General features: G+C 46.1%; 1 long non-coding RNA gene across 1 annotated transcript in view; it reads left to right on the top strand.

Annotated features, from left to right (window-relative positions):
- Positions 1–21,901, top strand: part of LOC127584980 (uncharacterized) — a 45,987-nt gene extending 24,086 nt beyond the window's left edge. The window contains exons 3-4 of the long non-coding RNA XR_007958452.1: positions 20,196–20,340; positions 21,832–21,901. This is a non-coding gene — a long non-coding RNA (uncharacterized LOC127584980). The remainder of the gene's footprint in view (positions 1–20,195; positions 20,341–21,831) is intronic.
- Positions 21,902–27,546: the final 5,645 nt, after the last annotated feature.

The following is a 27,546-nucleotide window of genomic DNA, read 5'->3' as shown; positions in this document are numbered from 1 at the left end:
TTCAGTAGATGCTGCCTGACCTCCTGACTGTTTACAGCATTTTCTGCTTTGTATATGACCATTGCTGGGGAGGGTGATGACTTCAAGTGTCAGTAACACTCTCAAACCAGCCCAGAAGTTAACCTGCAATAGTGTAGAAACTACACTGCATTGTAATGAGCGGCTCTGATTCCAGAGTAGCAGCCAGCCCCTCAAACCTGCTCTGCAATCAATAAGATCATTGGCTAACCTATGTTGGCTTGAAGTAAACTTTCCTGCCTCACTTTTCTTCCCCTGCCCCACCCTCCACCCCCAACCCCTGGATAACACTGGTCCAGAAATCCATCCATAAGTGTAGTAAGGTGCATTTTCAATTGTGTGGTACTGAAATAAATGGTGGGATCTATCTAGGCCATTATATTCAGCATTTGTTGTACAAGGAGGAATTGGAGAAAAGTGCAAACCAAAGTCCTGTATTTCTATAGTGCCTTCAATGAGCTCCCACACTTCCCAAACCAATAAGCTGAAGTTCAGTTGTGGGGTCTAAAGTTTTAAAAATATCAGGCAGTTATCACTCGGGTCCCCTGAATTGCACTGGGACAAATGTTTGCGTAATCTCGTTCAATGATATTGATCTCTGCAGAGAATTTCCCTGCTATTCAGAGCAAGTGGTGGGACCTTCTGTGTGGCCCAGGGTGTTGAGTGGGAGCTTTAAACATCTCATCCAGACTTCCAGAAAATAAAGTAACACCATTTTTTTTGGAAGAATTCACCAAACTAAATGGCTAATTTTTGCTTTGCGGCACACCTGGTATCCTTGGAGCCTCGATAGCAGACGTACGTTGGTAAATGGAGCTTGCTGGTCACTGGCCTCCACTAGGAGATCCACAGCTCAGGTGTTGGGGGATGATTATAGTCAGAGGGTTTGGCAAGGGATTTGGATTAGTTATGTGACTGAAGGATAACAGTTCAGAGGTTGCTGCAGTACTGTAATGCTGCTTGTCTGTACTTTGTCAGCCACTTTGGGCTGTGCTGGCCTCACTTGTACTTGAGGCCTCTTCACTCACTGCCCTGGCATGGCTCAGCACACACTTCTGCCTTAAATTCTTATAACAAGTGAGCAACACAGCTGGTTAAAAGGAACATAGAACATAACAGCACAGGCCCTTCAGCCCATGATGTTGTGCTGACATTTTATCCTGCTCTAATATCTATCTAGCCCTTCCCTCCCACATAGCCCTCCATTTCTCTATCATTCATGTGTGTATCTAAGAGTCTCTTAAATGTCCCTAATGTATCTGCCCCCACAACCTCTGCTGGCAGTGTATTCCATGCACCCACCTGTGATTTTTTTTAAAAAAAAAACTTACCCCTGACATCCCCCTTGTGCCTTCCTCCAATCACCTTAAAATTATGCCCCCTGGTGTTAGCCATTTTCACCTGGGGGGGGGGGGGGGGAGTCTCTGACTGTCCACTTGATCTCTGCCTCTTGTAGACCTCTATCAAGTCACCTCTCTTCCTCCTCATCTCCAAAGAGAAGCCCTAGCCCTTTCAACCTATTCTCATAAGACATTACTTCTACAGTGGTTGACAGCTACGAGGAAGATTATGCCCTTGGATTCTGATCCTGTTTGGATTTGTTGAATGAGTTGGGCCACACCTGGATAACTGTAGGATAAGATATATGATATATTTATTAGTCACATGTACATTGAAACAGTGAAATACATCTTTTTGCATTACAGAAAATGTTCTGGGGGCAGCCCACAAGTGTCACCACTCTTCTGGCACCAACATAGCATGCCCACAACTTCCTAACCTGTATGTCTTTGGAATGTGGGAGGAAACCAGAGCACCCAGAGGAAAACCATGCAGACACAGGAAGAACATACAAACTCCTTACAGACAGTGGCAGGAATTGAACCCAGGTTGCTGGTGCTCTAATAGCATTATGCTAACCACTACACCACCATGCCATTTGGTCCATTGTACCAGTGCTGCCTGTTTGGGGGGGAAAAGCTCTGGTTCTATCCCACTACAGCAGTATGTAGGAATGTATCCAATTTGTATCTAAAGGTCAATTTCTTTCAGCCGATGCATACATTCATCACAATACAGCATGAAACGGGACCTTCAGCTCACAGTCTGTCCCCATTTGCACTAATCTGATTTTCTTTTTGTTGTTCTCCGGCATCCCCCGTCAACTCCCTCTGGATTCTACCACTTGCCTACAAACCAGGGGCAGCTTGTGGCTAATTAACCTACCAAACTGCAGGTCTTTGAGTTATGAAAAGAAACCAGATCACTGGAGGAAACCCATATGGTCACAGGGAGAATGTGTAAACTCCACACAGACACCAGAGGTTAGAATTGAACCCAAGTCTCTGGAGCTGTGAGGCAGTGCCTTGATGCTTACCAGCTTGCTTTCTTTTTGAACAAAGTCCCTTTGCCCATTTGAGTCTGTATTGTGCAGGTACTGACTCCGGTCTTGTAAGCAGTTCCTTCTTGCCTCCCATCTGTTCCCCACAAATAGGGATACGACAATTCTATTAAACCTCCTGTACAAGAGAACATGGAACACTACAGCACAGTACAGGTCCTTCAGCCCACAATGTTGTGCTGACATTTTATCCTGCTCTAAGCCTTCCCTCCCACATAGCCCCCTATTTTTCTATCACACCCCCCACACTCTTCAGCCTTGTGGAGGGGCTCGAGCCCCTTGTCCCAAAACCATTCCGGTAACAAAAATGAAAAAAATTGTAGATACTGGAAATGTAAAAAATGCTGATCAGATGGAATCTGGAAAGAGGTTTTATTTTTTAAAAAACTTAATTGAACCTTGCAGGTGATAACTGACTCTTTTCACGCATCCTGAGGTTAGAGTATTCTACTGGTGTGGAATGGGATGACTTCAACTCCCAAGAAAAAGGGGCAGACATTGTCAATTACAGACCATTGCAACTATCAGTCAAGCTAAAGATCAGGCAGCAGGGAGTGGCAATCTTGCTTGATGACCATCAGAACTAACCAGTTGCAATACCTACTGTAAAAGCTGGTTATCTGATGTCAAGGGCTGTAGCGTACCGAGAGGGGGGAAATGGAAGTGCTGTTCCGCAAGCTTGTTGGGCTTTGGAAAATCACGGGTCAGTGTGGGATGGAGAATAAAGCGGCAGTCGGCTGGAAGTTTTGGGGTCACCACAGCAGACAATGCAAGTGCTCAGCAAAGCTGTCACTCAGTCTGCATTCAGTTTCTCCAGGAGGCTGCAATGAATACTGTACACTGTCCATTGGCATAAATATTGAATTCTCCTACTTTGTAACTCTCCTTGTAACTCAGTCCCTCAAGTCCTGGCAGCATCCTCAAATCTTTGCACTCTTTCCAGAGTGTCTTGGAGAGTGTGGCAATAGGGAGGGAATTTTGGGGCTTGGACTGTATGTACGGCCATCTGTAGTGGATTGTTTGAAATTGAAAATGAGAGTTCCAGCTTGAATAAATTGTTGTTGAAGTGTACCTAACCAATTCTTGCAGCTGATCCCTTTTGCTCAAAGCTTTGTTTGTAGTTTTGATGTCTATCTATGGGCAGCTGAGAGACACTGTCGTTGTCCTTGGCTCTCTGATTGGGGGTGGTGGAAACTTGTCTTCCTTTCCTGACTGGTGTGTGTTGGGCAGTGTCTGATCTAGATGCAAGGCAGCACACCTTGGAGCAGTAACCTGACATTCAGGCAGGCAAGTAATGAAAAGGAACAGTTTCTGAATGCTGGTTCCAAGGGACAATTTCTTAGTGCAGCTTGTAGAAAGCTGGCCAGGGATGTGGGGGGAAGCAGACCTTTGTTATACACACCACTAAATGCACAGTATGGTAGCTTAGATGTTGAATCTGGCTTCTAAAATTCAGTTTCATTGACATCATGTGATGTGCTCTCTCACTCGCTGTTTTGTCCTCGTTCCATGGACTTGCACGCTAAGGTGTGGGATGGCCTGCAGCTGTTCCTCCAGAAATTCCTGTCGGAGGACAGGTTCCAGCACCTACTGTCAGGAGCAGTGTGCATCCCTGCCAAGCAGGTTCAAACTAGGTGGCCCAGATTTTTAAAAATGCTTTTGCTTTTCGTAAGAGGGGTGTGCACAAAGAATTGGGCAAATGAGAGGGGCTGGTGGTCCAGAGGGTGGAATTTGGGAGAGATGGTTCTGGTTGGGATACAATTGTCCTTGCTCTTCTGTACCCCACCTGCCTCTTGTCTGTCATCCATCTTGAGGTTTCAGGCCCACAAACTTTTCCCTGTTCCATTGGGTGCTCACCATCTGTCAAGTAGCTGTTTTTCCTCTTTCCATTAACTAATCGCCCTTTAAGGGAAAATAAAAGGTAACTTTTTTAAAAAAAACTTTCCCAGAGATGCTGTTCCACTGCTTCATGCCGTGGTGATCAAAAAATCTTAGACTCCTTGGCTCCGGGGCAGTGCTGTGGGGTCGAGGACCCAAAAGCGATGTCAGTGTCGCATTTGGCTCACACATCAAGTTGAATTGTAAATTCCAGTGCCCGTGATGCCCCCATCCCAACTGCCCTTGGAATAAAATGGTGGACCACGAAGCAGCCCTTGGAGCAATTCCTGTCCTTCTGTGGCATTAAACACACACACTACCTCTGTCATACAGAATCTGCAGACACAAGCTGGCTGTGGCAGAGCCTGTTGGAGCTGCAATTATTTTGCCAGGGAGCAAACCGCTGTGCTGTTTATATAACGCACAGAAACAGACTATCTGGCTCCCTCCATCCATGCCAACCATAAAGTACCTGTCTATACTAGCAAAACAAAAGCAAGATGCTGGTGGAACTCAGTGGGTCAGGCAGCATGTGTGGAGGGAAATGGACAGTTGATGCTTCCAGTCATGACCTAAAATGCTAACTGTTCCATTTCCCTCCACGGATGCTGCCTGACCTGCTGAATTTTTACTACTTGCTCCAGATTCCAGCATCTAGTCTCTTGTCTACACGTCTATACCAGTCTCACTTACCAGCGTTTGGTCCATAGCTGCCTTGGCAATTCATGGTGTATTGGTTCTGAGGTGCCCTTGGCACAGGGACTTCACGTACCCTACCATTGATCGTGTCGATTTAACTGTCTGTCGTCCAGCAGACCTGACCACCTCTCCTGAGGTCTGACCAAGGGCAAATGGGCACCTGTATTATACACAAACCATGACTTGCTTTGCTCAGAGTCCATGTTAACTTGTCCTGTTCTCTCTGAAATTAAACTACGAAATGCAGGGAATACTCAGCAGGTCAAGCAGTGTAACGGTGACTTTGACCTGAAATGTTAACTCTGTTTCTCTTTACAGATGCTGCCTGACCTGCTGAATATGTCCTTATTTCATTCCAGCAGCTGTTCCATCCTTCTTGTTATCTTGCTGCTGTTTTCTCCCTCCCAGTGCCGCAGGGAATTGCAGAGAGACACACACATGCCCACCCACCTCCTGACACAGAGCATTGTCACCCAGCCCCAGGGCATTGCCATCCATCATTCAGAATTGTTTTGTGGTGAAGTTTGGAAGGAAAAGGAATGTCATGTGGGCAGCTTTAATAAAGACTCTTGGAAACTCATTGTGAGGTCTGTGCTTGGAGCAAAAACACCGCAGATTGTGAAATGAAAACAGCAAGTGCTGGAAAGACTCAGCAGGTCCTACAGCAGCTGTGGAGAGAGAGGAACAGCTGACGTTTCTAGTCAATTACCTTTCATTAAAACAGACAAGGATTAAAAATTGAACCTGATTTGACTCGGATAAATAGGAACAAAGGGAATGTCCGTGATTTCCATATTTCCTTGCAACCTTCTGACCGATTGGCCCAGAAAATTCCCATTATCCCACTGATCTTCCCTGTAACTTGTTCTTCCCCACATTCCCATCATCTTGCCCTAGATTCTACCAGATAAGGAAGTTGTGGGCATGCTATGTTGGTGACACTTGTGGGCTGCCCCCAGAACACTACGCAAAAAGATGCATTTCACTGTGTGTTTTGATGTACGTGTGACTAATAAAGATATCTTATCTCACCCACACACGAGGGGCAATTTACAGTGGCCAGTTAACCTACCACGCATCTTTGGGCTGTGGGAGGAAACTGGAGCACTCAGAGGAAGCCCACAAAGTGAACGTGCAGACAGCATCTGAGATCTGGATTGAATCACTGATGCTTTAGAGGTAGTGGCTCTACCAGCTATGCCACTAAGTTGCCCATGGTGGTCAGGAGTGGCAGTACTACTGGCTGAGGGAGGGTGAAGACTTGTTAAACCTATGGAGCTTGGCTCTCCTGGTTTAAGACCCTGTGTTAAATACTATAACTCACTCCGGCTAATGTTTATTGAGTTATCCTTTTGCCCGGAACGTGGGCATCCTCCGTTACTTTGAATCCCATTTTCTTTCCCTGCATTCCCGAACTTTACGAGGCATCAGAGTAAGCGTGATTCCGGCTTTCCCATCTGGCAGCGGGCCTCGGCACTGGCATTCCCAGAGCGTGTTCCACTTCGGTTACTACAGACCTGGAACTTCAGGCTGTCAGACAAGGGGGCATGTTGCCGCACACTCCCACTGACCCACGGTGCATGTGCCTGGGAAAGTGGTGCTAGTGAGCTTGCAGAGGTCAAAGGGCAGGTGAGAGGCGGGAAATTGGGGCACTGGACTTTAATGGCCAACTACGAGACTTATGGTATTGATCCATTTGCAGAGCAGCGTCCCTCCTTACCAATTCTCATTGCACTTTATACCTGCCGCTGGAGTGTAAGTACGCCAGCAATGCAAGAACAGCAGAACTGTGTCGTTAGAATCCACTTTATCATCACTGGCATATGTCTTGAAATTTGTTGTTTTGCGGCAGCAGTACAGTGCAAGACATAAAATTAAATGTTTGAAAAATAAATAGTGCAGAAGAGGAATAACAAGGTGGTATTCATGGACCGTTCAGAAATCCGATGGCGGAGGGGAAGAAGCTGTTCCTGAAACGTTGAATGTGGGTCTTCAGGCTCCTGTACCTCCTCCCCGATGGTAGTAATGAGAAGAGGGCATGTCTCGGATTGTGAGAGATGGATGCCACCTTCTTGAGGCACCGCCTCTTGAAGATGTCCTCGACAGTGGGGAGGGTTGTGCCCGTGATGGAGCTGGCTGTCTACATTTGTTCAAAGTAAGCAGCAATGCATTAATGATCAGATGTAGAATATAAAACTGTACAACAAAGGAGCAGGTTCTTTGGCCCATCGTGTCTGCACCGACCCCAGCTGATCCCATCTGCCTGCACGTGGTCTGTATCCTTCCATTCCCTGTCTGTTCACATCTGTCTAAATTACTCTTAAACATTGCTATTGTATCTGCTTCCACCACCACCATCCCCAACCATCCCCCCCCAGCAGCACGTTCCAGGCACCCACCACTCTCCGTTTTTAAACAAAACTTGCTTTGCACTTCTCACTTTCAACCTGTACTATCTAGTATTTGACAACTAGATTTGTTGATTTTGATTGAGGGGTAAATATTAACCAGAATCTTGACAAGCTCTCTCTGGCTCTTTTTGAAAAGGTGCCACAGAATCTTCTTGGTATTGGTTTATTATTGTCACTTGTACCAAGGTACAGTGGAAAAACTTGTCTTGCATACCGATCGTATAGGTCAATTCATTACACAGTGCAGTTACATTGAGTTAGTACAGAGTGCATTGAGGTAGTACAGGTAAAAACAATAACAGAACAGAGTAAAGTGTCACAGCTACAGAGGAAGTGCAGTGCAGGTAGACAATAAGATGCAAGGTCACAACAAAGTAGATTGTGACGTCAGAGTCCTCAGCTTATCTCTTGGTTTAATGTTTTGAAGGGCTTTCCCAGACACTTCTCTGGTACTGCAACAGAGTGTCAGTCATAACCTGTATTCTCCTCCCCCTCTCCCCCCCCTCACCCTTTTATTCTGGCTTCTGCCCTCGTTCTTTCCAGTCCTGATGAAAGGTCTCAGCTCGAAACGTCAACTGTTCATTTCCCTCCATAGATGCTGCCTGACCTGCTGAGTACCTCCAGCATTTTATGTGTGTTGCTCTGAACTCTGGATTGGGATGCGAATTTTCCAATTTTCTGAGCCACCCACTGCTCCACAGCTGACAAGGCCACCAGTTAGTCGTCCCCTTTGGGAAGCACAACGCTGTTTGGACGTTGGGCAGTCTTGCTAATTTGTGGGGATGGAGTTTGAAGTCCTGCTCAGTGCACTGGTTGGCTATTGGATAAAAGGTGAAGGGTGTCCACTAACGAATACTGAGCACAGTGCGGAACATTGAGAGGGTCCATTTGCTTCATCAATGCTGGCAGTGGTCCATAACAAAAAAAGGAACTTAAATAGCTGACAAACCGTACACGAGGAACAGCAGCAGCCAGCAATCTGCCCCTTGGGCTTGTTCTGTCATGATCAATGAGATGGAGGCTGTTCCCTGCCTCAGCCTTTGATTTCCACAAGGTTGCCCAGCCGGAGTGTCTGCAGAGAGCAGCTTTGAGCTTTGACGAGGCTGTGCAGAGCTGCCTGTGAGCACAGACCGCGTGCAGTTGTACCATTGTTTGGGCTTGGTGAGCGTGGTCAGTCCTGTACTGGTGCCTTCTGACCACTGTACATTTCACTAAAATATGGCATCGGGAACACTTCCAAACAAACCTCTGTGGAGGGATCTTTGATTAAAGCAGCCAACGTAATCAAAGACCCCTCCCACCCCGGACATTCTCTCTCCTCCCCCTCCCATCGGGTAGAAGGTACAAAAAGCTTGAAAGCAGGTACCACCAGGCTCAAGGACAGCTTTTATCCCATTGTTGAATGGTCCCCTAGTACGATAAGAAGGACTCTTGACCTCACAATCTACCTTGTTATGACCTTGCACCTTATTGTCTGCCTGCACTGAACTCCTCTGTAACTGTAACACTTTATTCTACATTCTGTTATTGCCTTCCCTTGTACTACCTCGATAGAATGATAGAAAAATAGGGGGCTATGTGGGAGGGAAGGGTTAGATAGATCTTAGAGCAGGATAAAATGTCGGCACAACATTGTGGGCCGAAGGGCCTGTACTGTGCTGTAGTGTTCGATGTACTGATGTGATCAAATGATCTGTATGGATGGCATGCAAAGTAAAGTTTTTCTCTGTACCTCAGTACGTGTGACTGTAATAAACCAATTACCAATTCTCTTTCAAACATCTGACTAGCAGCATGCTGTAATCTCTGTTGCTGGGCATGGAGGAGGGTGGAAAGGGGTAGTAAAGTAATAGGGGTGGTACCACACTGGTCATTGTCTAATATTCACTTCCACAGTCTTTGGAGCTCAGCATCGAATGGGGTGGGTATGATGCTGCTTGGGGCTAATTAGTGAGAATGTCTTGTGCAAATCTTTTGGTCCCTGTCCCTTTTCTGCGCTACAAATTGGCCGTGTTATCGATTTGTGGAGAGTATTTTAGTTTGAATGAGCACTGTCCATTGCTAGAACGTCCACTGTCCTGAAGAACCTGCTTACAAAATGTTAATGCCTCAAAAATGAGTCTGAGTCAGACGGCACGGAAACAGGCCCTTCGGCCCACTGAGTCCATGCCGACCATCAAACACCCTTTTACACTAATCCCATTGTATTCTCCCCACATTCTCATCAACTTCCCCCCTCCAGATTTTACCCCTCGCCTACTTACAGCGGCCAATTAACCTACCAACCCGCATGTCTTTGGGATGTGGGAGGAAACTCGCACGGTGACAGGGAGAACATGCAAACTCCACACAGACAGGATCTAAGCTCAGGTTTAAACCAAGGGCTCTGGCACTGAGAGGCAGTGACCTACTAGCTGCACCACTGTGCCATCCTGAAGCAGCTAAATCAAACTTGATTAAATTTAAAAATCTGAATAAATTTCACATGATAAAAGTCTCTGTCCCTTTAAGAGCTTCACTGCACATGGAGGGTCCCTGAGGTGCTGTCCAGGTGGGTTTGGGATCCCAGTAATACAGGAATTTGGACTTCAGCTTCTCAGTTCATTGCTCTCACTTGTAAGGCCTGTGGAAGAGAATTTCTCCTAGCTCGTAATTTCCTCCGCTGTTCAACAGCAAAGTGCAAGAAAGCGACTTTCCAACCCTTGTGATTGTTGAGGTGGAGTGGAACATTTCCTCTTTGCTGCCCTTCCGAGGCAACACTTCCCTTCTCAGTTTACCTCCCTGGCTCTTGAAGCTTCAGTGTAACGAGCAATTGGCAGGGATCATCCTCACAGTTTGCTTTGCAATCAGAATTAAAAACTTCAACTAGGTCACCTTGAACTTTGCTGCTTTTCCAAAGAAAGCAAGTGCATTTCCTTTCAACCTGGGTTGTTGTTATTTTCGGCTGCACAGATGAATTCCTGTTTAAAATTTTTTTTTCCCGGGGAGCCGGAACAAGATCAAGCCAGCCCAGGGCATAAACTGGGAGTGGCACTTACATGAAAGTATTGGAAGTAAAAATATTTTGTTCTCCTCCCCCATCCCTCCCCCCCCGCCTTCCCCCCACCCACACATGCACTTCTAATCTGCACAGACGTACAGTACCATTCGGGAACAGATTAGGGCAAACGTGCGTGTGTTTGATCCTGTACATTTTCCCAGCTGGCAGCTTCTCCTGCAGAATTGGGTCACCACACATTGAAACAGTTGTTCGCCTGTGTGCATATTATCTCCTAAAGCATAACTATTGCCTTGTTATTTTTATTCTGTGATTAAAATATTCATGAACCATGTCATTTTTAACCATTATTCCAATTTGCCAAGCTTACTTTTTCTAAAGTAACATTAATCTTTAAAACACTGCCCAGATTCTGTGAAAGCCATCTATCTCTTGTGCGACAGTGCACGCACATGTGTTGAAATATAGTGCATGGGATCGTTATGGCACAGACCATTTGGCCCATTTAGTCAGTGCTGGTCCCCCTCCCCCAGTAGTGCAATCCCACCGCTCTTTGCGTACAGCTCTGCAAACTATTTTCACGCATCAGTCAGGACATTGAGTATAGAAGTTGGGATGTTATGTTGCAGTTGTACAAGGTGTTGGTGAGGCCGCACTTGGAGTATTGTGTTCAGTTTTGGTCACCCTGCTATAGGAAAGATGCCACTAAGCTGGAAAAAGTGCAAAGAAAATTCACGAGGATTTTGCCAGGACTCAAGGGACTGGGTTATAGGGAGAGGTTGGCTAGAACTATATTGCTTGGACCGTAGGAGACAGAGAGCTGATCTTATAAAATCATGAGAGGCACAGATAGGGTGAATGCAGACAGTCTTTTTCCCAGGGTGGGGGATTCCTGAGAACTAGAGGGGCATAGGCGTAAGGTGAGAGGGGAGAGATTTACATAGAAACCTGAGGGGTTACTTCTTCACACAGAGTGGTCTGTATATGGAACGAGCTGCCAGAGGAAGTGGTTGAGGCAGGTACAATAACAATGTTTAAAAGACAGTTGGACATGGTACGTGGACAGAAAAGCTTTAAAGGGATATGAGTCAAACGTGGGCAAATGGGACTAACTTGGTCGGTACCATGGTCGGCATGGACGAGTTGGGCCGAAGGGCCTGTTTCCATGCTGTACATCTCTGACCCTAGCTGCCCCGACCATCTCCTGTTTGTCAGTTTAGATTGTTTCCACTCCCACAGGCAGCGAGTTCTAGGTCGTCACTGCTCTGTGTTCTTTCTTTGTATATACAAAAAAATTACCCCACATCCCCCTTGCATCTTTTTTGCCTGTCACTTCAAATCTAGTGCCCCCTAATCCTTGAACACCCACTAATGGGAACAGCTTCCCTCTATAGAATGGGCTATGGAATGCAGAGCTGGGCTGAGAAGTGGCAGATAGAGTTCAACCCGGATAAGTGTGAAGTGATACACTTGGGGAGATCGAATTTGAAGGCAGAATACAAGGTTAATGTGTGGAGGAACAGAGGAATCTTGGGGTACACATCCATAGATCCCTCAAGGTTGCTGCGCAGGTCAATAGGGTTGTTAAGAAGGTGTATGGAGAGTTGGCCTTCATCAGTCGGGGTATTGAGTTCAAGAGCCGCGAGGTGATGTTGCGGCTCTATAGAACTCTGGTCAGACACACTTGGAGTATTGTGTTCAGTTCTGGTCACCTCATTATAGGAAGGATGTGGAAGTTTTAGAGAGGGTGCAGAGGAGATTTACCAGGATGCTGCCTGGATTGGAGAGCATGTCTTATGAGGATAGGTTGAGTGAGCTGGGGTTTTCTCTTTGGAGAGAAGGAGGATGAGAGGTGACTTGATAGAGGTGTACAAGATGATAAGAGGTATAGACCGAGTGGACAGTCAGAGACTTTTTCCCAGGTTGACAATGGCTAACATGAGGGGGCGTAATTTTAAGGTGATTGGAGGAAGGTATAAGGGGGATGTCAGGGGTAAGTTTTTTACACAGAGAGTGGTGGGTGCGTGAAACGCACTGCCGGCAGAGGTTGTGGGGGCAGATACATTAGGGACATTTAAAAGGCTCTTAGATAGACACATGAATGATAGAAAAATAAGGGACTATGTGGGAGGGTAGGGTGAGATAGATCTTAGAGCAGGATAAAATGTCAGCACAACATTGTGGGCCGAAGGGCCTGTACTGTGCTGTAGTGTTCTATGTTCTATTCCCCTCTCTCTAAACCATTCTTGATCTTGTCCATCTCCATTACATTGCCTCTCCTTCTCCTTTGCTCCAAGGAGAATGTTCCCAGCTTCCCCAGGCTGACCCTGGAGGTGAAATCCCTCAACTCTTGGAACTGGCCATATAAATCTCTTCTGCATCCTTCATGTCCTTCCTGAGGTGCAGCAACCAGAACTGGGTGTCATACCCCAAATGTTGGCTGCACCACTGTTTAAAAAGTTCAACTGTGCCTCCCTGTTTTTTTACCCTGTGCCTCTATTGCACAGCCCAGAATCCTAAATGCTTTACTAACCACACCCTCAATAGATTCTTTCAAATATTTATGCTCGTACTCCCGGGACCCTCTGTTCCTGTACACCCTTCAAAACTTCACCATTTTACCTGTATTGTTCCCCTGTATCGCTCACAGTGTTCTGTTAAATTTCATGTGGCATGTTTCTGTCCTTTCGACAGCCTGTCTTGTCTGAAGACTATTAATGTCCTTGCTATTTACCTCAAGCTTGTGTCATCTGCCGGTCCTGAAATGTTACTCTGCACAATCCAAGCGACTTGAAGAGCAGTGGTCCCAGCATTGAGCCTCGAATACGACTGTCTATCATCCTTTAGTCTACCTGTTGTCTTTTTACCCATACAGTCACCGATCCCTTTAATCAGTTGGCCTCAGTTTGATACCCAGCCTTTCTGTGTGGAAGTTTCTCAAGAACTTTCTAAAAATCCATGCAGCTAATATCCACTGCATTCTGTTCATTGGTCTTGTGTGAAATTCAACCAACTCGGTCCAACTTGATTTTCTTGCCCTGCACCTTTGTTAATGTTGCCCAAGTGGCCGTCCATCTGTTTTCTGATTGCCTCTGAAAGCTTTCCCACAGCCAGGTGAAGCCTGTAGTGACCAGGCAGTTGTTTTGAACCAGGCTGTTACATTTACCATTTTCCAGATTCTGGCCCCTTCCCTGAAACCGCGGAGGATTAGAAGATTATGTCAAGCCCTTCTGCAATCCCCTCAATGACCCAGACTGCGTCCCACCCAGACCTGGTGACCTATTTAAGCACAATCAGCCTTTCTGCTATCTCCACTGTGTCAACTCTCGCCATCTGTAATCTCTGCTACTTCCCTTTAAACTGAGAATTGGGCAGCATCCTGTTCCTTGCTGAAGTCTAATACAAAGTTATCATTAACTATTCCAGCCTTATGCTTGGATCAAGCGTTGGTCCTATATCAACTCTTACTCCCTGTTTATGGCGTACACGTCTATATATAAAAAACTTGGATTCCTTTCTATGTTGACTGCCATTTAATTCTGATACTCTTTGCCTGATTTACTCTCGTTTTTGTTCCCCTCCCCATACTTTGTGTATTCGTCCTAGTTCTCACTGTTATTCACCTTTTATGTCACACACACAGCCTCTTGTTTCATCATATTCTCATCGGCCAAGCCTTTTCCCTGCTTGACCTGTACCCAAAATGTCTGTTTTGAAAGTCACCCATCACTCTTTTGGCTTTCCTGCCAACCTTCCGCTTCCTGCCCAGATCCCCTTAGATCATGCTGAAGTTGCCAGTGCCCCAGTAACAGAGTTCTCCTTGTCTCCCTCCATTCTAATGGTACTTCCACCGACCACCTGGCCCACCTCTGTCTATAGAACCAGAATCTTGCTGGGATGAGAAAGTAATGACCAAGAGAGTTCTCTGGCACACACATCAGTAATTCCTGCCTTCCCTCGCTCCTCACTGTAACATTATCACAGTCGATATTGGGATAATTCAAATCCCTAATACCACTAAGCTACAGTTATTGCTTATCTCTGCATTTTCCTGCACATTTGCTTCTCTATCCTGCTACATGCTACATCTCTTGATTTAATGGTTCCCGTGAATGCCCGTAATGTGATAGCTTCCTTATCAACTCTAACCAAATGAAATCCCTCCTCCATGCCTCGAGGACATTCTCCACGTTCTGTTCAGACTTGAGGTTCAAGACCCATGTAAGAAGCTGGGGTTTGAGCTTTGGGGTCCGTGTTACAGTGCTTGAGGCACGATAACTGGCCTTTGCAATCCCCCCCCCCCCCCCCCAACCATCATCATCCCCTCAGGAATCTGCTCATGATCACAGTGCCTCCTCAGTCCAAGTTTGTGAGTGTTGAGCAGGTGCCTTCATTGATCAAATGTGGGTGACACACAAGGGAAACTTTCTTTAATCAGTCTGGTTACTGAAACATTTGTGATGGTTAGGTAAGAGTCTGAATCAACATAATAAGGCTTTGCTTTTAAAAAGAAAAGACCCTTTTTAAAGGACAAACTCAGTTTATTTAAGAGGAGACACAAGCGATGCAGATGTTGGAATCTGGAGGAACACACAAAAAAGCTCAGCAGGTCAGGCAGCATCTATGGATGGAAAAAAAATAGTCAACATTTCGGGTAGAGAACCTTCACCTGGACTCAAGGTCTCATCTCAACCCGAAATATCAACTGCCCATTTCCTTTCTTAGGTGCTGCCTGACCTGCCTAGTTCCTCCAGTTTTTTATGTGTTGCTTTGGTTTAAGTACAGGTTCATAGGTAGCTCAGAGCACTCACGTTAAGAGGGAAACTTGAGATATAATCTAAGGTCATGCAGTGCAGTGCTGCACAGTCAAAGGTGCCGTCTTTCCAGAAAGACATTCTCCTGCGTGTCTTCTTTGGTTAATATAAAAGATTCTGCGGCCGTATTTGGAGGAAGAGCGGGAGAGTTCACCCTCCAATGTCTGGGCCAATGATTATCCCTCCATCCAACAAATCACCTGGTCATCCCACTGCTGTTTGTAGGGGGTCTGAGCTGCTACATTTCCAACACAACAGCGTCCACACATCAGAAGGATTAGTTGGAAGGCTCTAGGTTGTCCTGAGGTAGTTTTGTTTTGTGTGTCAGCCACAGAGTGATCTTTGACCCAAGAAGGCAGCTGCTCACTGTTCACAAGCTTGGACTGAGGGGACACTGTGATGATAAGATATCTTTATTAGTCACATGTACATCGAAACACACGGTGAAATGCATCTTTGCATAGAGTGTTCTGGGGGCAGCCCGTAAGTGTCGCCACGCTTCCGGTGCCAATATAGCACGCCCACAAACTTCCTAACCCGTACACCTTTGGAATGTGGGAGGAAACCAGAGCACCTGGAGGAAACCCACGCAGACACGGGGAGAACGTACAAACTCCTCACAGGCAGCAGCCGGAATTGAACCCAGGTTGCTGGCGCAGTAAAGCGTTACGCTAATCGCTACACTACCGTGCCTGCCGTCATGAGTGGATTCCTGACCCTCCCCTTTCCTCTCTAGCTCCTACTGAGGAAGGGAGAGAACAATTGCGGAGACCAGTAAATGTGTTCCAACTGCCTCAAGCAGTATAACACAGACCCCAGGGGTCAAACCACAACATCTTATGGGTCTTGAACCAAGATTGAACAGGATGCTATTTATCCAGTGCTTCCAAGAGGCTGGGTCCTGAGCCCTGTGAGCATTGCATTGCTCGACAGGGTGAAGGTCACAGCAACCTCGAGCGGGTGCAGATAGCAGAGAGCATCCTGTGACAAGCAGAGAATGAGTTAACGAGGATGCATTTGAGTGGAACTGACTGGATTTGCGTACTTCAGAGCACCGGGTTAGAATGTGCAGTTTTCTGTTCTCTTGTTCTGTCATATTCGGTCTGATCATTAACGTGAGCTGGGCTGCAGATGATGGTGTTCCTGCAAAGCCTGTGGTCATCTCTCCTCTTATTAATTTATAACAATGTAACCAGCCCTTGGTAAAATTCTTCAGCCAGATGTCTCCTGGGAAAGTAGGTCTTATGTAAGGATGAGTCAAAAGATCCAGATTGTAAACTACTAATTGGGCTAAATACAACGACTTTCTTGACCGGAATTGAATCTTGCCATTATGCTTTTTTTTAAAAAAGTAAAATGTGTTTTAATCTAGCGTGAAGTTCAAAATGTGATTAAGATTCCATTTTGTTTCTTGATGCCTCCCACTTTTGACTTGCCACCGGCTAATGTCTCAAACAGAAGCAGAGAATGCTGGGAACGTTCAGCAGGTCGGGCGGTGTCTGTGGAGAGACAAACAGTTGAGGTTTCGGGCTGAGGACCCTTCGTCAGCACTGGGAAAGAGAAGACTAGTTTTACGTTGCTGAGGTGGTGGGATGGCTAGGACAAAGGGAATGTCTGTGATAGGGTGAGGCTGGGTTTGGCGTGGGTTGTTGTGGAGGGTTGTCCTACCAAGGGACACTAAATAGTTTGGGTCTTTGTTCCTTGGAGGTTAGAAGAATGAGAGGTGATCTTATACAATCATATAAGATCCTAAGGGGGCTCGTGAGGGTAGATGTTGAGATGTTTTCACGAGTGGGAGAGTCTCAAGCAAGTGGGGGTGGGGGGGGAGGTGCATAACTCCAAGGGACCGGTCATTTAAAACTGAGGTATGTAGAAATGTCTTCTCAACCTCGGCGAATCTCTGGAATTCTCTGCCTCTGAGGGTGGTGGAAGCTGGATCATTAGAAGTATTTAAAGTGGAGGCAGATAAATATTTGATAGATCGAGGAATTGAGAATATTTGATAGATCGAGGAATGGGGAACTGGCACAGAAGATCAACCAAGATCATATTGAATGGCAGGGCGTGGTGACCTACTCCTGCTCCTGTGTGGAAATGATCAATGGGTTAATGGCAGCAAGGAGAGAGAAATGAAAGGTGTAGGGCTCTGGGACGGGCCCAGCAGAATGGGTGGTGCTAATTGAGAGAGCACTACTGAGAAAGACGATTCAGCAGAAACGGGCGGGGTCTGAGACGGACAGACGGAACTCCGTTTATAGCGAGAGAAACTTTAAAGGCATTTCATTGGCTGTAGAGCACTCGGGACGTCCTGTCACTGTGGAGAGCACTTTAGAAATGCAGATCTTTAACTTCTAAAGAGCTGACTTTGCGACCATGAAAAAGAATGCAGTGGTGAGATGAGTCTGGATGTCAGTTGAGGAGACAGAGGTGGCTCTGTGGGTTGTGGGAAGGATACAGAGGGGCTTTGAGGAGGTACAGGGTAAGTGAATGGGTGAGTGCATGGCAGACACTGTGGGGAAAATGAGGTCATTGACTTTGGTAGAAGATAGAAAAAGAAATTATTTTTTTTGCAGTGGTGACACATTGAAAGATGTTGGAGTTACTTATTCATTATGATACGGGAGGGGATTGCTTGGCCTGTTGAGTTCTGACTGGCTCCCAGCGCAGAAGTCCCATCAATTCCGCTTCCTCCTTATTTCTTTGTACCTCTACAATGTTTTTTTCCCTCTCGCATGTCCATCAGCTCCCTTCTGATTCCTTTGCCACTTACCTACACTGGGGGCGACTTACAGCAGCCAGTTAAGACTCCAGGGTGTGGGAAGAAACCCACGCAGTCACAGGGAGAACCGACAAGCTCCACACAGACAGCACCGGAGGTCAGGATCAAACCCAAGTCCCTAAAGTGGTGAGGCAGCAGCACCATTGGCTGTGCCCACACTTTCAGAGGAACCTTGATATCCTTGTGTACAGGACAAAGGAAGTGTCTGTGATAGGGTGAGGCTGGGGACGTCAACACAGAGTCTTGAACAAGGGGACATAGCTAAAACATAAGGGATGGGCACCTTGGTCGGCATGGGCCAGTTGGGCTGAATGGCCTGTTTCCGTGCTGTAGGACTCTATGACCATTCAAAAACAGGTACATAGAAATTTCTTCTCGCAGAGTGAATGTTAACTTTAATAAATAATTAGGAAGATATATGGTACATCGCTGTATTACAAGGTAACATAAGATAAGATTTCTTTATTAGTCACATGTACATCGAAACACACAATGAAATACATCTTTTGTGTACAGTGTTCTGAGGGCAGCCCGCAAGTGTCACCACGCTTCCGGCGCCAACATAGCATGCCCACAACTTCCTAACCCGTACGTCTTTGGAATGTGGGAGGAAACTGGAGCACCCGGAGGAAACCCACGCAGACACGGGGATTTGAGTGCAAGAGTAAAGATGCCTTGCTGCAATTTTACAGGGCTTTGATGAGACCTTATCTGGGATATTATGTCCTGGTCTGGTCTCCATCCCCGAGGAAGGATAGACTTCTGATTAGAGGCAGTGCAGCCCAGATTCACTGGATTGATTCCTGAGATTGGGAGTGAGTGGTAGGTAAACCTTCCTTCAAGCAGAGATTCAGAAGACTCTGTACTTTCTTAAATTTCAAAGAACGTGAAGTCTCTGAAGTGTATAAAATCCTTACAGGACTTGCCAAGGTAAATGCAGGGGAGATATCTCCCCCGGCCATGGTATCAGAATAAAAGGTTGGATATTCAGGACAGAGATGAGAAGAAATTAAAAAAAAAATAAACAGGAATTTAGAAATCAGAGGAGTTTGAGCATCCTAACTATATTTAGATTCTGGCTGTTCATAGTTTGATTCCCAGCTACCTCTTGTGACTCCATAATCTTCCATACTTTTCCACTAGACAATCCGTTCATGGATTTTTCCAGTGCAAACAGCACTCCAGGTTGCTCCTGCACACTGTGTGAAAACGTTTCTAGCCTTCCCTCGGAACAGCTCCACTCTATACCCAGGGGAACAAATTCTCTTTATCTCCCTAATCAGATCCTTGAATCATGATAAACACCCCTGTTAGGTCGCCTCTTCTTTAAGGGAATGTGCCTGGTCTTTGTAACCCATCTTTATAATTTAGCCTTTTAAGCCCTTAATTGGACGTGTATGGCTTTTCCCCCAAGAATTTCTCAGTCCCCTATGTGGGACCTAGTCACTTAATAATGTAGTGGATGATGTTCTATAACGGAGCCATCCTGATGGGTTTGGGAATGCTTATAGACATTCAACACTCCTTGAGGGCAGCACAGGAGTGAAGCGGGTAGAGCAGCTGCCTCAGCGCCAGAGACCCGGGTTCAATCCCGACCTCTGCCAGTGTGGAGTTTACACGTTTTCCCTGTGATCGCATGGGTTTCCCCTGGGTGTTCCAGTTTCCTCCTACGTCCCAAAGACGTGCGGGTCGGTAGTTCAGTTGGCAACTTGCTGCTAGTGTGTGTAGGTGAGTGGTGGAGTCTTGGGGGAGGGAATTGGGGGAATAGAGTGGGATTAATGCAAATGGATGACTGATGGTCAGCATGAACTCAGTGGGCCGAAAGGCCTGTTTTTGTGCTGTATGACTCTCTTTGGGAGGGAGCACGGAGGATGTAGGGTGGACTGTATGACTTGGTCTCTATGACTTGGCATATGCAGGATGTATCTGATTTGAGAGTGAGATATTGACCTCAGCTGCATAAAGTAAAATACCTTCCAGTCTCCAGCATGTCCCCATCAACAGAATAAATAAATCCTCCTCTTCATGGATTTAATCAGTACGGTCTTTCCATAACAGGCTGATGAAGCTGCCATTTGATATCCTTCAATCAGCAGGCCCATACTTAGTGCAGTGAAGAAGTGCACGTGAATGGCCATTATTCTCAAAGTATTCCAGGGCGCTAGTTAATTGAAGTAACTGCATTGAATTTCAACAGACTCGGGGAAGGGACATCTCTTAGAACTGTGAGATGAGCTGCGGTAATTCGTACAGTTTCCAAGGAAACAGGAATTTCAGGAGCCAATTGAGAATCGTCTAATGAAACAAGCTTGTGGCATTGCCTTGGGATCAAACTCTTCCAGGTCAGTTGTTGCTTGAATCTAATAGAAAGTGCTGCCTGTTTGTGTTTAAATATAAAGTACACCTTAGGCAAATGCACTTGTAAGATCTGTAATTGTCTATCTTCATAAGATTAGAGCGATGTCTTGACAATTGGTGCATGAAAAGGAAGGGACATTTATAGGTTACCCTGTTATAAAAGATGTTGTGAAGGATTGAGCAGAGATCTGCAGTTGTGTGTCGTTGTGGCACATTGAGAGCAGACCGCTGAAGCGAAGGACTGCTGAAGGTCGATTGGTTAATCTTTTGGACTTCTTCAATTTGGGCTGTTGACACTCGACGTTGGAGTGAAAGCAGAGTGACAGGACGTAGTGAAGGAGAACAGGAGAAACTGGTGGGACTCATCACTCCCCAAAAGCCCCCTCACCCATCATAAGGCACTTTCAATATCCTGCCCACAAACACCCATACAGAAGCATTGCCTCCAGAGGGAGAACTTTCCCTGAGTATAGGAAAGATGCCATTAAGCTAGAAAGAGTGCAGGAAGATTTACGAGGATGTTGCCAGGACTTGAGGGACTGGGTTACAGGGAGAGGTTGGCCAGGCTAGGACTTTATTCTTTGGAGACTGAGGGGTGACCTTATAGAGGTGTATAAAATCACGAGGGGCAGAGACAGGGTCAACGCACACAGTCTTTTTCCGAAGGTTGGGGAAATCAAGAACTAGAGGGCATTAGTTTAAGGTGAGAGGGGAGAGATTTAATAGGGACCTGAGGGGCAACTTTTTCCATTGAGAGAGTGGTCAGTATATGGAAGGAACTGCCAGAGGAGGTGGTTGAGGCAGGTACATTAACAACATTTAAAAGACACCTGGATAGGTACATAGATAGGAAAGGTTTAGGATATGGGGCAAATGGGACTAGCTCGGAATGGGCATCTTGGTCAGCATGGACGAGTTGGGCCGAAGGGCCTGTTTCCATGCTGTGTGACTATATTTGGGAGGGGAAAGGAGGTTGTAAGTGGAGGGGGGAGGGTTGATGATGTTGACTGTGAGGGGCGGGGTCCAGAGAGCTCCACACCTCGGGATAAAAGAGGAGAGCAGGGAGTGTATTAGAGTCGTGCTAACTGGAGACCAGACTCGGCTCAGAGAAGGATGGGTTTTGTGTCTCTTTGCACAAAGTGACACGGCTTGGACACCCCATCAGTGAGGGAAGGGAGAGAGGTGCAGCTGAATGTACCTTTCCATTAAATTGGAAAGCTCCTGATTAAATAAATACAGTACCATCTGCAAACGGGAGCAAATGTTAGGTGATTGAACATCATATGATAAAATGTCTCATGATTCAACGTCCAGGAATAAAACCATGAGTTGCCAACTCTGCTCACCATCCTTACTGAGATAATTAGCACTGAAGTATTTACTTAACACCGACTTATTTAATTAACATCCCGAGACTTGATAACACGCTTTGAGGTTTAGTGATTTTGTTTTATTATTCACTGTCCCCATTTTAGCTGGGTCTCCTCGCGTTGAGCCTCGTTGGAGAAGCTGCTGCAGGATTGGCCAAGGATCCAGAGGCCGGATATCGGATGGAACCCATTAGCCTTGGGACAGGTGAAAAATTGGGATTGGGAGCTGGAGGTGAGAGTGTGGCCAGGAGGTGTGGGCAAGTGTGCCTGGAGGGGGAGGGCGCCTGTTGGGAAGGTAGGACAGGTTAGAGAGGTGTAGGTGGGGTTGGAGGGGGGACTTTAAGTGAAGGGGTTCAGGAGAACGGGGTATGAAGGGCAAAGGGTGGGTGGGCAAGGAGAGGGGTATTGGGCGTGGGCTTCTGTGGCCGAGCCTGTGTGTGTAATATTGTCAGGTCAGCCACGGTTGGCGGATTAGGTTTCAGGGGTGAAGTGGGCAACGACTGATTTTATGTCTGTACTGAAAAATCAAGTTGCTGGAGGAACTCTGTATAAAGAGCTGAGGTGTATCTGACTATCTCCCCTCTACGTTCTCAGTCCCAATGCAAGATCTCAACCTGAAACATCAACCATCCCTTTCCCTCCTCAGATGCTGCCTGGCCCACTGAGTTCTTCCAGCAGTTTGTTTTTTGCTCCAGATTCCAGCATCTGCGGTCTCTTGTGTCAATGTCGAGTTTATTGTCAGATGCACAAGTCCATGTGTGCACAGGTGCAATGGAAAACTTACTTGCAGCAGCATCACAGGCACATAGCATCAGATGAGCAGCATTCACAAGAAAATCATAAATTAAACATAAATTATACACAATTTTTACAAGAAAGAACACAATTAGAACAAAAAAAAGTCCATTTTAGTGCAAAGTGGGTCAATGTAACTGCACTGTGTAATGAATTGACCTGTACGATCGGTATGCAAGACAAGTTTTTCACTGTACCTCGGTACAAGTGACAATAATAAACCAATACCAGTGTTGCTAAACTGTAGTGATTAGAGTTTTGCCAGTTGGTTCAAGAACTGAATGGTTGAAGGGAAGTAGCTGTTCCTGAACCTGGTGGAGTAGGACTTCAGGCTTCTGTACCTCCTGCCCGATGGGAGCTGCAAAACGTTGTGTGTCCTTTTATGTCTGTACCACTTGTCCTGCTTTGTAACTGACCAGGAGGAGCTGTTTCACTGTGGTGCTGCCTTCCTTGCTCTCTGTTCTCCCGGGAACTTCAGCTTTTGCTGACTGCCTCTGTCCAATGACCTGACTGTTTCGAGGGTCGGCTCACTGTACAGAGAACTATTCCTGCAGGACCAGTGCAGCGAGCAGTGAAGATGCGCTCTCCCACACCTCCTGGGCTTCAATGTTCTCATGGAATTCCCTTGATACAGGCCCTAAACACTCCACTTACTCCAAACCCGAAGCTCAGCAACGATTGTGAAAGGAAACCCCTCCCCCAGCCCAACCAATAACCCTGTTTCCCCCCCACCCCCCACCCCAAAATCCTAGCGATCAGAATAAAAACAGGTAATGTGGCAAGTCATCCCAAAGAGAAAGATGGGTTAGCACTGTGAATCATAGAATCATAAAACAGTACAGCACAATACAGGCCCTTCGGCCCACAATGTTGTGCCGACCTTTAAACCTCGCCTAAGACTATCTTCCTACCACAGAAAGATGGGTTAGCACTGTGGGACCACTTTTTGTCGGGGCTCAGCTCCCTTATTCTTTGCATAGTATTTAAGAGTTCATTACTGTGGTTAACAACGCTACTGTTATGTTTGAAATTGCTCTGGCACCTTGACACCCTTGCATTGATTTCAGCAGCCAGGAAGATGTCATTTCCATCATCTTTTCCCAACTGGGCTTCTACAGACGGACATCAGTGGCACAACCTGGTATCAGTCACACACCATCACACTTCTCTCCAGCACCCTACAGGTTTGCTCTGGTCTGGGTGACAAGTTATTTTCTATGATTATCCATTAGAAGTGACTACGAACAAACCTGACTATTGATCCCCCTGTGACCCCTTCACCACTCTGTGCAACATTCTATGATTAGCTTTGGTGTGTATTTGCATCTTCTCCCTCGTGTCTTTTATCTAATTCCCCTCCTGTCATTAAATCTTTTTTTTCTGCCGCCGACCTCTCATTCACAGCTGCCTGGCTTTCTCTGTTCCAAATTCAGCTGTTGGACAGTGCAGGAGTGTTGACTGTGGCTCTGCCTGACAGCTCCCCATTCATCAGGGAGCCTCGTTCTGGGCTTGGAGAGTGGAAGTCCAATTAACTCGACCTGTGGCAGGTTGTTTTGGGGTTGTCGGTCTGCTTTGTGAAGTTGTTAATGTTACTGATGTCAAGAGCAGTGTGAAGAAGCTCAGTTCACGTTAGGGGCGGATGGGGTACTGTGGTCAGGAACACGGAGAGGATGGGCAATCGCAGATGGTGATAAATACATGTACAGGAAAGGTTTCGAGAATATGGGCCAAATGCAGGCAAATGGGACTAGCTTAGGTGGGCACCTTGGTCAGCAAGGATGAGTTGGGCCGAAGGGCCTGCTTCTGTACTGTATTACTCTTTGACACTTTAAGTTGTGTGAATGTTAGACAATCTAAATGGGAAGGGCATTAAAGCTGGTCCAGTCTGGAAGTCTGCCTTGAGTAATGTCTGGAGTTGAATTTTTGGAGGTGTGTAAGATGTTAGAAGAAATCGTAAGTCCAGATCATAAAGGACATGCCCTCTTCTCATTACTACCATCGGCGAGGAGGTACAGGAGCTTGAAGACCCAGACTCAACGTTTCAGGAACAGCTTCTTCCCCTCTGCCATCAGATTTCTGAACGGTCCGTGAACACAACCTCGTTATTCCTTCTTTCTGCACTATTTGTTTTTGTAATTTATAGTAATTTTATGTGTTTGCACTGTACTGCTGCTGCAAAACAACAAATTTCACATCATTTCAGTCAGTGATGGTGATTCTGAGACAGTAAATATCCAGAGTAGGACAACAGCTTCAAACAAGGTGAAGGTAAATGTAGGAGTATGAAAATTCTATATATTGATTAAACTAATGCAATAGATTTCTAGATGCAGTGCAGATTGTGTGATCAGTTAAGATGCTACAATTTTAAGGGAAGAAAGATTTTGGGATGGATCTTCTGCAACAATTAGTGATAAGATTGTGGTGGACAGTCGTGGCCATTTTCTTGCTCAGTGCTGCGGACCTGCCATCTACTGGTCAGACTGAGGACTGTCACAGTACAACACAAAGCATTACTGGTAAAACCCAAGCTGTAGAGTTACAGAGTTATACAGCACAGAAAGAGGCCCTTCGGCCCAACTGGTCCAGGCTGACCAAGATTCCCATCTAGGCTAGTCCTATTTGCCTGCGTTTGGTCCATATCCCTCAAAACCGTAGAAAATCCTACCCTCATTTGTCTTCCCAAAATGCAACACCTCGCACTTATCCAAATTAAACTCCATTTGCCATTCCTTGGCCCACTTACCCAGCTGATCAAGATCCCTCTGTAATCCTGATAACCATCTTCACTGTCAACAATGCCACCTACTTTCGTGTCATCTGCAAACTTACTAACCATGCCTTGTACATTCTCATCCAAATCATTGATACAGATGACGAATAGCAATGGGCCTAGCACCGACCCCTGGGGAGCACCACGAGTCACGGGCCTCTAGTCCAAGAAACAACCTTCCACCATTGCCCTCTGCTTTCTGCCATCAAGCCAGTTGTATACTTGATTAGCCAGCTCTCCCTGGATTCCATACGATCTAACTTTTCACGGCAACCTACCATGCGGAACCTTATCAAAGTCCATATAGACCACTTCTACCACCCTCCCCCTCATCAACCTTCATGGTTACTTCTTCTAAAAACTCAATCAAGTTCATGCGACATGTTTTCCCATTCTGTCCTTCCCCTGAAAAGGGTTTCGCAGGACTGAAATATCCTTGAACCCTCACTGTCTGAGTGTAGGTTAGATCCACAGGTGCACAGAAAGTGCTCTTTGAATCGTAACCTTTAGGAATGAGCAACATATATGCAGAAAAGCTTGTCAAATAATAAATGAACACTAACTTAACAGTTTGATTTTGACCAGAAACATTCATTATGAAGTTTCCTCTGTAACAGGAGATCTGAAGATGAGATTTTATCATTGAAGTCCAGGTATCTCTGCAAGTGCACTCATAGGATAATTTGAGAGCAAAGCCTCAGCATGAAGGTACATCCCTTTAGAACTGAGGAGGAATTTCTTCAGCCAGAGGGTGGTGAATCTGTGGAATTCGTTGCCACAGAGGCCTGTGGAGGCCAAGTCATTGGGTGTATTTATGGCATTGATTGAGGCACGGTAGTGTAGCGGTTAGTGTAACAATCTTACAGCGCCAGTGACTCGGGTTCAATTCCGGCCGCTGTCTGTAAGGAGTTTGTACGTTCTCCCCGTGTCTGCATGGGTTTCCTCCGGGTTCTCCGGTTTCCTCCCACATTCCAAAGACGTACGGGTTAGGAAGTTGTGGGCATGCTATATTGGCGCCAGAAGCGTGGGCGACACTTGCGGGCTGCCCCCAGAACATTCTACAAAAAGGTGCCTTTCACTGTGTGTCTCAATGTACATGTGAATAATAAAGAGTAAACAGGCATTTTTAAAAGCACAGGAAACAGAAATTACTGCGTCTTCTCCCAATAAAAAGCTGTTTTCTCAGGAAGATGCAGTGAGTGGAGGATATTTATGTATAATTGGTATTGGTTTATTATTGTTACATGTACCTAGATACGGTGAAAAGCTTTTATGTGCCATCCAGATACGCCATGTTATACATAAGTACATCGAGGTAGTAAAAAGAAAACAGAATGCAGTGTTACAGTTGCAGAGAAAGTGCAGTGCTGCCAGGGACCGCAAGAAACCTCAGAGAATTGTGGACACAGCTCAGCATGTTATGGAAACCAGCCTCCCCTCCATAGACTCTGTCTTGGTAAAGCAGCCAACACAATCAAAAACCCCTCCCACCCTGCACGTCTCTCCTGTCCCATTGGGCAGAAGATACAAAAGCCTGAAAGCATGTACCACCAGGCTCAAGGACAGCTTCTATCCCACTGTTATAAGATGTTTGAAATGTCGCCTAGTATAATAAGCATGGACTTTTGACCTCACAATCAATCTCCTCATGCCCTTGCACCTTACTGTCTGCCTGCACTGCACTTTCTCTGTTATTGAAACATTTTATTCTGCATTCTGTCCTTGCTTTCCCCTTGTATTACCTCAATGTACTGTGATGAAATGATCTGTATGGATGGAATGCAAAACAAAGTTTTTCACTGTACCTCAGTACATGTGACAATAATAATAAGCCAAACCAAATCAAATTCAAGGGCTATGATGAGTTAGTTTGGGAGCTCCGAGTTCAAGAGTTCATCTTTTAGTTACTGCACAGCCCTTTTTCAGAGGTATGCGTTCAACAATTCCAGTTACTGCTTCACTGGAAAATTAGTCAGGGATATAACCTGTGGTCTTCTGGTCTGTGAGTCACCCATTCAACCTACTGGGGTACTTGTACCTTTTTAAGAGTAGGGGTGTACACGAGGCACTGCAGGGGAGCATGCTTGATGAAATGCAACACTGAGCCAGGGAAATTGGGATCATTGTCCAAAAGTTGGACAAGGAGAACTGGTTTTAGGGTGCAAAGATTTCATAAGAGAATTCCAAAGCTGAAGGCAAAGCTATCCAGGACGGAAGTGGGGTTGTACAACAGGTCAGAGCTGGAGAAGTGC

Source organism: Pristis pectinata, chromosome 31, assembly GCF_009764475.1.
Source record: "Pristis pectinata isolate sPriPec2 chromosome 31, sPriPec2.1.pri, whole genome shotgun sequence".
NCBI lineage: Eukaryota > Metazoa > Chordata > Chondrichthyes > Rhinopristiformes > Pristidae > Pristis > Pristis pectinata.
Note: the sequence above shows the minus strand (reverse complement) of the source record. Positions and strands in the feature narration are given on the sequence as shown.